General features: G+C 46.8%; 1 long non-coding RNA gene across 2 annotated transcripts; it reads left to right on the forward strand.

Annotated features, from left to right (window-relative positions):
* The first annotated feature begins 4,711 nt into the window (after positions 1-4,711).
* LOC132670130 (uncharacterized) lies at positions 4,712-7,790 on the forward strand. 2 transcript variants are annotated; one of them, XR_009606461.3, is made up of 3 exons: positions 4,712-4,888; positions 7,224-7,481; positions 7,618-7,790. It is a non-coding gene; the product is annotated as an uncharacterized LOC132670130 (long non-coding RNA). The 2 variants fall into 2 exon arrangements; XR_009606462.3 differs by having other exon boundaries at positions 7,227-7,481.
* The last annotated feature ends 2,831 nt before the right edge of the window (positions 7,791-10,621 follow it).

Consider the following 10,621-nt stretch of genomic DNA (forward strand, 5'->3'; position numbering starts at 1 on the left):
ATATCTGCCAAATATCCAAAAACCCAAATAACCATAGTTTGTTGGCAGTTCTTTTTTTTTTTTTTTTAAACGTTTTTATTTATTTTTGAGACAGAGAGAGACAGAGCATGAACGGGGGAGGCTCACAGAGAGAGGGAGACACAGAATCTGAAACAGGCTCCAGGCTCTGAGCTGTCAGCACAGAGCCCGACGCGGGGCTTGAACTCACGGACCGTGAGATCATGACCTGAGGCGAAATCGGACACTCAACCGACTGAGCCACCCAGGCGCCCCTGTTGGCAGTTCTTTCAAGGAATAACAGTGCTCCGTGGAACAAGTGGCCAGTTCATCCTTGAGCTCAGTCACATACGTGCTTTCCCTGGGGACCGCTGTGCTTGAGGATTCAGCAGAAGGGCTTTATGTGCAATTTCCATTTCATCACGGGGAGTATTATAAAGACAGAGACTCTGGGTCAAGATTTTTAAAAATTAAAAATTTTACTGCTCCATCAAGAATGCTCCTCAGTAAAACGGTTTTCCTCCCTACAAAGTGCATGGCAGCACAGAGTACAAGCAGGGCTGGTATGGTTTAGGGACACTGCCTTGATTCGCACCAGAGTTTTAGCCACCATTGCTTTTACACCACCAATGCAAATGTGAACACAGCAGAAAAGACAAGTGACTTCTCTTTTAAAAAAATTTTTTAAAATGTTTATTTATTTTTGAGAGAGAGAGAGCATGAACGGGAGAGGGGCAGAGAGACAGGGAGGGATCCACAGAATCGGAAGCAGGATCCAGGCTCTGAGCTGTCAGCACAGACCCCGACACAGGGCTCGAAGCCACGAACGTGAGATCATGATCTGAGCCGAAGTCGGACGCTTATCCAACTGAGCCACCCAAGCGCCCCGACGAATGACTTCTTAGTATTATTCTGAAGACATTTTTGACCTTGCAGTTCCCCTGAAGCACCTCAAAAGATCCCCAGGAGTCTGGGATTACACTTGGAGCACCGCTGCTCTGGGGTGTCCACCCACAAGACAACCTGCTGGGTGGCCGGGCAGGCACGTTTTACCTTTACTAGTCACTCCCGAATCGCTCTTCTGAGTGTTTATTAACTTTAATCCCACCAGCAATGTATAAGCATTCTCAAGTCCCCAAATCCTGGTCATCATTTATAATCCAACTTGTATTTTGCCAGCCCAATGGGTATGAAATAATGCCTCGTCACTGTATTCATCAGGGCATAGAGTTTCAAACGTATTTGCAATGGTCTTCCAAATCCGTTCTCTAATCACTCATAGTGAGATGGTGTTTATTACTCTCACTAATAATTGAGGTAATTTACAGAGATACAGATATAAAAGACAGTCTCTTTCAACATATGTTTAAGAGGGCTTTTTTTTTCTCTAGCTTTCATGTTGGCAAAACATTTTCCACTTCTCTTCAATTTCCTTTTGCAATTTTCCAAATGAGAGAGCTTCTGGGGAATGCTATTCTAGGGTTTTTAATCATTTATTCCCTGTAAACACTGCCAGCCCATATGTGATTTGGTTTCAGAATTGCAGCTGATTACGCTGCAGATTTGATCCTTCTGGTCTTGGGGCTGGTGAAAACTGCCTAGTGCAGTTCCACGCACCTCGGTGTATACATTGTTGAAATGCTCCACGCAGATTTGTAGATGCTGGTAACACTGTCTGTGCAGGCCTTTGTGAGCAAGAGTTGATCAGTCTCCAACATGGCAACTTCCAGGAGACTTGCCAGGGTGGGTTGGGCTGTGTGTGATTTTCTCTTTACAAGTTGACTTCACAAACTCCCGTCCCCCAGCTACTAAGAAGCAACGCTGTTCTAAGTAGTCGCATGTGGGAGCTGGAATTAATAGGCATTAGTTCCTCTTCCTATTGGTTTGGATCCTCAGCATCTGTTCATCTGGACTGGGGGTTTGCCAACTTTTTTGGTAATAATCCAGATAGTAAATATTTTAGACTGTGGGCTGCAAAGTCTGTCATAACTACTCTACTCTGGAATAGGGCAAAAGTGGCCATAGATAATAGGTAGCCTGACAAGTATGGCTGTGTTGCAAAAAAACTTTATTTACAAAAACAGGAGTAGTTTGTAGTTTGCTGACCTCTGGTTTAGATTGCTTCTTCATTTGGTTCTCTGGAGGAAGACTGCTAATCCTTCAATGTCTATTCTTGTAGTATGATAGTCTATAGTTTACATTTCATATCACTGTGTGTGTGTGTGTGTGTGTGTGTGTATGTTTGAATCTTTAATGAAAAAAAGTAAATATGAGAAGTCAGAAATGACAATAATTTGGTTAATAAATAAGATTATTATTATTATTACTACATATTATTAAAACACAAATACTCTGAGAGAGCTTAATACAACACATGCCAACTGGATCACGGTGACAATGACATATACATGGCCGTTGTTCCTTTGAGGCCCTCCACTGCTCTCTAGATAAATGAACTCTAATTGGGCCTGGAAGGCTCCTTGGTGAAAAATCTGATTCCAGCTCTGGAACAAGGAAAGGACAAGAGGAGCCCAAAACACCTCATTGTGCCAGACAATAATGTGTGCCAAAGAATAATGGACACACAGAAACCATCTTGAAGGGATGGCAAAATCTGGGACAATTTGATCATCAAAATTAATAATAATAGTAATCAATTGTAGCTCAATAAATAAAATAAGAACCCCCCCAATCCATATTGATTTAAATTGATAAACAAGTAAATGAGAAAGAAGGGATAATTTTTCCTTATAGTAGAATGCCAAGTAATAAACACAGAAGGGATGATGGAGTTAGAAAATCATCACTAAATGCTAGAACGATAGTGAAATGATGGTGAAACGATGGTGAAAGTCTGAGGAGGAGCAGGATATTTTCATAACCTTGAAGTATCTTCCCATAAATGACTTCTTCATTTCAGAGGGAACTGTGGTGACTTTACAATAGAGAAACCTAGTGGACATCTTCTTACCAAATTCAAAGTTGATACCACTAATATTGGGGCAAATCAACATCATGTGCCTCCTGATATGATGCACTGAAAAGAACACAACATTGTTTCTGTGAAATTCCTGTCCAAATGCATCCATTCCATCTAATCATGAAAAAAAAAAAAAACCACATCAGACAAACCCAGAATGAAGGACTACAAAATAACTGGTCTGCTCTCTTAAAAAATAATGTCAAGATCAAGAAATGCAAGGAAAGGCTAAAGAAATATTACAGATCAAAGGGATGGAAAGAAACATGACAGTTGGATGCACTCTGTAATCCTGTAGTCCTGAGTCCTGGACAGAGGAGGAAAGACAGCTAGAAAGGATACTAAAGGGACCATTGATGTAATGTGAATATCAACTGTGAATTCAAGGATGGTGTTGTATCAATGTTAAATGATTTGATAATTATGATGTTACACGATTTTAATAATTATGCTAAGGTTATGTGAGAGAATGTCTTTGTTCTTAGGGAAAAAACACTACAGTATTTAGGATGAAAGAAAAAAACTGCTTCTGGTAAGATGAGGAAATACCTCATGAACCAAAGTTGGGCTTTAAAATCAAACACTTCATAAGGCTGATCTAAGGTGATGGTACCTGGGAGTGTGGGGGTGGTTTCTGGCTAATATCATGCCTTGGATTACTAGACCCCACAGATATTATAGACCATTTACTATAATTACTATATATTTTATAAGCTTGGGAGGGTATTCCAGGTAGAAGGAAAGAAACTGAGCAAATTTATAGTGGTGAGATATGCAAGTGCTTTGAGGTTCAAAAGATGTCAAGGCTGTAGCAGATACGTAGTGGAAAAATAAGACTACAAAGTCTTATAAAAATAAGACTGAAAAGTTACAGTCAGATTACAAGGGATCTTAAATGTCATAGTAAGGAGTGTTAATTTTCTTCAAGGGCAAAGGGAAGCCATTGAGATCTATCAAACAGAAAACGGACAAAGAGCTGAACTTTGGGACAATGACTCTGGTTGCATGTTCAGGTGGGATTAGAAGGTGTAGAACCTGGATTTGGAGAGATTTTTGCAAAAGGTGGGTGACAATACACTTATTTTGTCAATCTGGGAGCAGGGAAACAGGAGGAGATGGGCATAGAGTCATCTGCCTTGAGCTGCTCTTTGAGGCTAGCAGAGCAATGGACTTATCCAATGGACTGAATGTTTGTATTCCGAGCCAAACTCGCATGTTGAAGTCCTAATCCCCAAAGCAATGGTATGTGCAAGTGGAACCTCGGGGAGGCAATTAGGGTCAGATAACGTCATGAGAGAACAGCCCTCAGGATGGGATTAATGTTCTTATAAGAAGAGGAAAACCCCCCTCTCTCTGCACATGGGAGGACACAGCAAGAAGGCGGCCATCTACAAACCAGGAAGAGAACCCTCACCAGATGTGGAATCTGCCGTCAACTTGATCCTGGACTTCCAGCCTCCAGAACTGTGAGAAATAAATGTTGCTTGTTAAAGCCCCAAGTCTATGTTCTTTGTTACAGCAGCCCCGGCAGACGGAGACAATTCGTCAGGGGGAAGAAGTGGACATGGCAGGAAACAAAGAACTTCAAGAAGTACCTGAATCTAGGGGGCGGGAGGGGAAAGAAGAGCCAGTGAAGGAGATGTGAGTGATTAGGGATGAAGGAGGAGAGCCAGGAGGGGGCAAGGTCATAGACCTATGAGATGAAGTGTCACAAAGGATGAGCAAGAGGTGGCCAGCAGGTGTGAGTGCTGCTGGGCAGCTGGGGGTGGCGGTTGTGTTGTTGCTGATGCTGTAGCATCCTGTTCAGCGGAGCAGGAGAGGAGAAGCCAGACTGGAAGGAGGAAATCGAGGTGCCGGGTGAAGGCTACTGAAGAAGTTTGAAAAAGTTCGGTGGCGTAATGAAAGAGGAAGGTGAGAAAGTAAAACTTGAGGAAAACGGGGTTGAGGGATGTTTTGATTCCCTTTTGGGGCTGGAGCAGACCCCCCTCCCTGCGGCTCTGTAAGACTCTCAGAGGGCAGGCACACCTCCTTGGGTCAGGGAGACCCCCGCGTGGGCACAGCCACCTCATTCTGCCTGAGGGAATGACGGAGTGGCGTCACGGTCATAGCCAATGTCCCCTTGTACTTGGTTACCAATATGGATATTCTAAATCACCAGAGGTCTCAATTATGGACAAAGACAGGATACCTCTACAAGAAGACATTAACGAAGAAGAAAATAACAGGTGTACCAAGCAGAAAAACAGTGACAAATGCACATCATACATAGGCAGTGACAAGAAACAAATTCAGTGTTCCCATCTCCTCACACAGGAGTCTATTGGTCAAGGATGTCTTTTCATTGTCTACAATTCTATGTTCCTTTAAAAATTTCACTACCTAATTGTGATAATAATGATAATGGTAGGGGCACCTGGGTGGCTTAGTTGGTTAAGTGTCCAACTTCGGCTCAGGTCATGATCTCATGGTTTGTGGCTTCGAGCCCCACATCCGGCTCTGTGCTGACAGCTTGGAGCCTGGAGCCTGCTTCGGATTCTGTGTCTCCCTCTCTCTCTCTGCCCTTCCTTCACTCACGCTGTCTCTCTCTCTCTCTCTCAAAAATAAACATTTAATTTTTTTTTTAATGAAAACAGAAAGAATCCTAACACATGGAGGGAGTGGGGGGCTCCTGTCTTTCCCCGGTGCCCTAGGGTTTCCCTGAGCTGACCCAGGAAGACTGCCTCCTTGAAGAGACCTGGCCACACTCCAGCCCAATGAGTCCATCGAAGGTCCTGTTTGCAGAGAGAAAGAGAGAGAGAGAGGACAAGGCCTCACCATCCCTCTCAGCCCCTAGCATTCCTGCCTCTGCTCTGGCTGTGTGCCAGCCAGGGTCTTCCTCCCCTGGGGGTGGGTGGTACAGCTCTAGACAGTTGACAGGCGGCATGGCCCTGAGCTCACTGAAGGTCCTTGGTGTCCCTCTGATCCCCTTCCCAGGTCAGGGCCACAGGGGTGACACCTCCCAGGTACCTGCAGGTGCCCGATGGTCCCGGCTTCTCTAATCGGGGTCTCTGGCTGTCGAGTCTGTTGCTAACACGGTGACTCTAACTGCCGTGTACTACAAATTAATTCATTCCTTTAGGCCTTGCTGTTCGGTAACTGGCTGTCACAGCGATCGCCCCAGGAGCTAATTGAGAGTTGCGATCCGTGGCAGTATTTCCATTAGCAGCATAATGACAGCAGCCACCGCGCACACGCAAATACACATGGAAGCAAAAACACATAGGTACATGTATACACACACACACACACACACACACACACACACACACAAGCTAAACATATACACACACAGGTGCCAGGCACACTAACACATATTCATCTGATTAGCCCCAGTGTGTTAGCACAGAGACAACTGGAAGGTCATGCTGCCAGGGCTGCCCGTAGTTTGGGAGCCACCATAAGAGGATGTGGACATGACACCCTGGGGGTGGGCCTGCGGGCCACTGCCAAGAGCGCAGGAGCTCACGCTGCTGAGCCTGCTGCCCAGGTGCTGGGGACCTGGCTTCCTCAGTTGACCTCCTTTGATCAGGGGGAGGAACCGGGTGGTGACCACGCAGAGACCCTGAGTGTGTGTGCACAGGCACAGAGGCTGGGATGGATAAGGAACAGGATCAATGGTTCTCGTTCCAACCAAAGTTCACTGGGCCGTCTCCTCGTGCTGCAGATGCAGGAGTTGGTGACCCTCAAAAGCCATTTGGCTCTAGGTCAGGCACCGTTATGGGCACCCAGCTGCCCTCGGCTGGATCCCCCCCAGGCAGAGGCAGAGATGGGACGAGAGTGTGCTGGTTGGCTGGGATATGACCAGCAGCCCCAGACGGGAGAGGGCTATTGGAAGTGGGGAGGGAGGTGAGGCAATGCGTGTGTGTGTGTGTGTGTGTGTGTGTGTGTGTGTGTGTACATGTACCTATGGGGGAGTGTGTGCGCCAGTCTCCACTTCTGGAGGCAGAACAGGTGGGGTATTTGCCCTCCATTCCCAGCGGTTATTAAGGAGGGTCAAGGGTTGCTCCTAGGGGAGTCAGCTCCCTGGTGCTTCCAGCCTAATGCTGTATAGACCTAAACATGCTTCCTCAGCCAACAGGTCCTCAGCGAGTACCTGCAGGGTGAGTGCACAGAGGGTGCAGAGAGGAGGGGTGAGCACACAGAGGGTAGGCCACACCAGCAGGCTTTTCCTCAGTGGTGCACAAGACAGACCCAGTCTCTCTCTAAGAAGCTTATTTCAGATGAACCAGACCAGGGCGTCAAGTTCAGGAGTCAAGTTCAGGAGTCAGGACAGCAGTGGTTCAGAGCCAAGCCCTGGCATCCAGTGAAGCAAGGTAGAGGATGGCTTTGGCCATGAACCCCTCCGCCTACTGGTGCTCCACCAGGCCCCGACCCAAGGCCTCCGTGTCTCGTTCTATACCATCTCCAGCCACTCCCCTGCACCTCCAGCTTCAGCGGCATCTGTAGACAAGAGACCCCCACTCAGGTAGCTCTAGCCCAGCCTCCCTTCCAAGCCCTAGTTTGTGTGTCCGACTCCCTATCTGACACCCCCACTTGGAAGTTGTGAAGGCATAAGACACTAACACGGTCAAAACCAAACTCACCAGTCCCCTCCTCCCCAGACACCTGGTCCTCTGTAATGTGTCCCATCTCAGGACGTGGCAGCCATTCCATTCTCAAGCTGGAAGCCTAGGACCCAGCCAGGACACCTCCTTTCCCATGTCACTGATGGCCCATTTCTACCAGATTTTGTTGATTTTACCTCCCTCTTGTATCTCCACTGCCACCAGTCTAATCTAAGCCCCTTCCCAGGCAAATACAAGACAGGCACTCAAAAAATATCTGATGAGGCGCCTGGGTGGCTCAGTCGATTAAGCATCAGGCTCTTGATTTTGGCTCAGGTCATGATCTCACAGTTTGTGAGTTCAAACCCCAAATAGGGCTCTGTGCTGAAGTGTGGAGCCTACTTGGGATTCTCCTCTCTCTTTCTCTGCCCCTCCTCTCTCTCTCCAAATAAATAAATAAACTTAAAAAATATATATCTGATGAAGGCTCTACTCTACTCTACCAGAGGCCTGCAATGACACTCCACAGGGGCATGCCATCCACTTCTTAATCTGGGTTGTTCCATAGATAAACAAAAAGAAGCATTCCAACCAAACAAATTATAAAGCCCAGTCTGGTGGATCCATTCTAAGTGAATTATAATTAATAAACTTTCTATACTAGTGATAGAAAATATGACTCAAACTCATGGCTCAAGCAAAGTAAGGAAGAGAGGTGGTGGTAATTTAATGACTCAGATAACTAAAAAGACCAATAGTAGAGCTTCAGGCAAGGCTTGATCTAGGGGCTACTGAGAACATCAAACCCCAATTTCTCTCTGTTGATCTTTTGATTCCACTTTTTCTCTGTGAGTTCCATTCTCTGGGAAGTTCTGACCTCACAATGGCAAAGTGGCTGCTAGAAGTCCAAACCGCAGGGTTGCAGGTTCAAAACTAGAAGAAAGAATTCTCCTTTTCTGTACAAGTTCAGGGAAACACTGTGATTGCATTAATTTGAAGCATGTGCCCATCCACTTTGTGACCAGGGGGATTGAATATGTTTATTGACCAGGCTCGGAAGCCTTGGATGGGGCCCTATATAGTCTAAGAGTAAGGAGGACAGGTCTCCAAAAGGGGATCCAAGAGCTATGTACTCAGAGAAGGGAACTGGAAGCCCAGGGCAGAGACCACAGACAACAAATACTCACTATTAATACATACTGCAAACAAGAGGATGCTTTGCCCGGGACCAGCAGGACCCTTGGATGGAAGGCCATGGGAGCTGGTTAGTGCAAGCCATTAACTGTGCAGCAGTCATCTGAAAAGAGCTCTGGGCATGAATCACCTGCTCCAAAGTCCACTACACAGGTGCAAGGCCACACCCCGCATGCATGTGATGCAAGGATGGGGGTGGGGGAAGGGCCTGGGGTCGTTCTGCTTTCCCCAGGATTCCACTTACGGATCATAGTGCCTCTCATTTCGTGAACTGGGCTGAATAGTGTGCCTCCCAAAAGTGCATGTCCGCCTGGAACCTCAGAATATGAACTTATTTGGAAATCGGGTCTTTCCAGATGTAATTAGTCAAAATAAAGTCATACCGGATTGGGGGTACCCTAGATCCTATACAACTGATGTCCCTGTAAGAAGAGGAGAGGACCCACAGGGACACAGACACGCAGAGAAGAAAGCCATATGGCGACAGAAACAGATCAGAGTATCTTTCAGCCAAGGAGTGCCAAGGGTTGCCAGCAGCCACAAGAAATGAAGAGCTGGGAGGGAAAGATTCTTCCCTAGAGCCTTCAGAAAGAGCATGGCTCTGCTGACACCTTGACTAGGGACCCCTGTCCTCCACAGCTGTGAGAGAATAAATTTCTGTTGTTTAAGCCCCCTCATTTGTGGCAGCCTCAGGAATCGAACACACTCAGGCTGGCCTTGCTGTCCAGCTCCATTTCCTAAATAGCCACCCTCTCAACCACTGCAGACACAGGCAGGCATTTTGGTGCGTAGCAAACATTTTTGGAAGTTTGGAGGAGTTTTATTTGGTTACATCAGCAACCCGATGTGACCCTCATGACACTCTGGTGCCCTTTTCTCCCATCTGTCTTTCCTCCCAAGTTCCCTCAGAAACTCAACTCCTTCAATTTATTGTGCTGGATGATCTAGGCCCCTGGTTGTCCTTGCTCTGGGCTCACCTGACCCTCCGAAGCCCTCTGCTGGGCTCTGCAAAGACCAGTTAGTTACTACAGGCCTCACTGCTCAGCCACAGAAAACACGGCAGGTGTTTGGACCTTTCTGTCTTTCTCCTCTTCCTCTCACAGGTCTTAGCTAGAGGAAGAAAGGAATAGAGAGCTTTATTTCCTTACTCATTTGAATGATTCTTTCCTCCCTAGAAAGCAGAAACAGTTATACTCTGTTTGGTTTTAAGTAGCTTTTTTAAAGAAAAAAACAAAAACAAAAAACCCCACCAAGCCTAGGAAGGCCATGTCTTCTGCCATGGGGTGCAGGGCCATGACTGATCTTTAATTAGCTTTGGTGACCCTTTATCCATGTGGATCCACCTTGGCTCCAAATCGTGCCCCATTCCCAACTGCCACAGAGAGATAGGCCATCTTCCCAGCTCCTGCTGGAGGATCTCGCTCCCTGATCTGTGGCCGTTTTGATGGTCAGAGCAGAGGGACATCAGAGTCCATTGAGTGAGGAAACGGAGGCTCTAGAGGAGAGGGACTTGACTGGGGCTGCCCAGCAGGTGGCGAGGCAGCTGAGACCAGAACAGGGTCTCTTGTCTCTTTCAGCCTAGTCTGCTGCAGACAACGTGCTGTCCAGCTGTTTTAAAGCACTCTCCTTGCCTGTTTGCTAAGGTTTTCTCAAATTTCCCCATTTAAACTTGATCTCAGATTGTCTCCATAGGGCTTTGGTTAACATGTTAAATTCTGGGGCGCCGGGGTGGCTCAGTTGGTTAAGCGTCTGACTTCAGCTCAGGTCATGATCTCGCGGTTGGTGAGTTCGTGCCCCACATTGGGCTCTGTGCTGACAGCTCAGAGCCTGGAGCCCGCTTCAGATTCTGTGTCTCCCACTCTCTCTG

This window comes from Panthera onca, chromosome B3 (assembly GCF_046562875.1).
Source record: "Panthera onca isolate mPanOnc1 chromosome B3, mPanOnc1 haplotype 2, whole genome shotgun sequence".
In the NCBI taxonomy this organism is placed as follows: Eukaryota; Metazoa; Chordata; class Mammalia; order Carnivora; family Felidae; genus Panthera; species Panthera onca.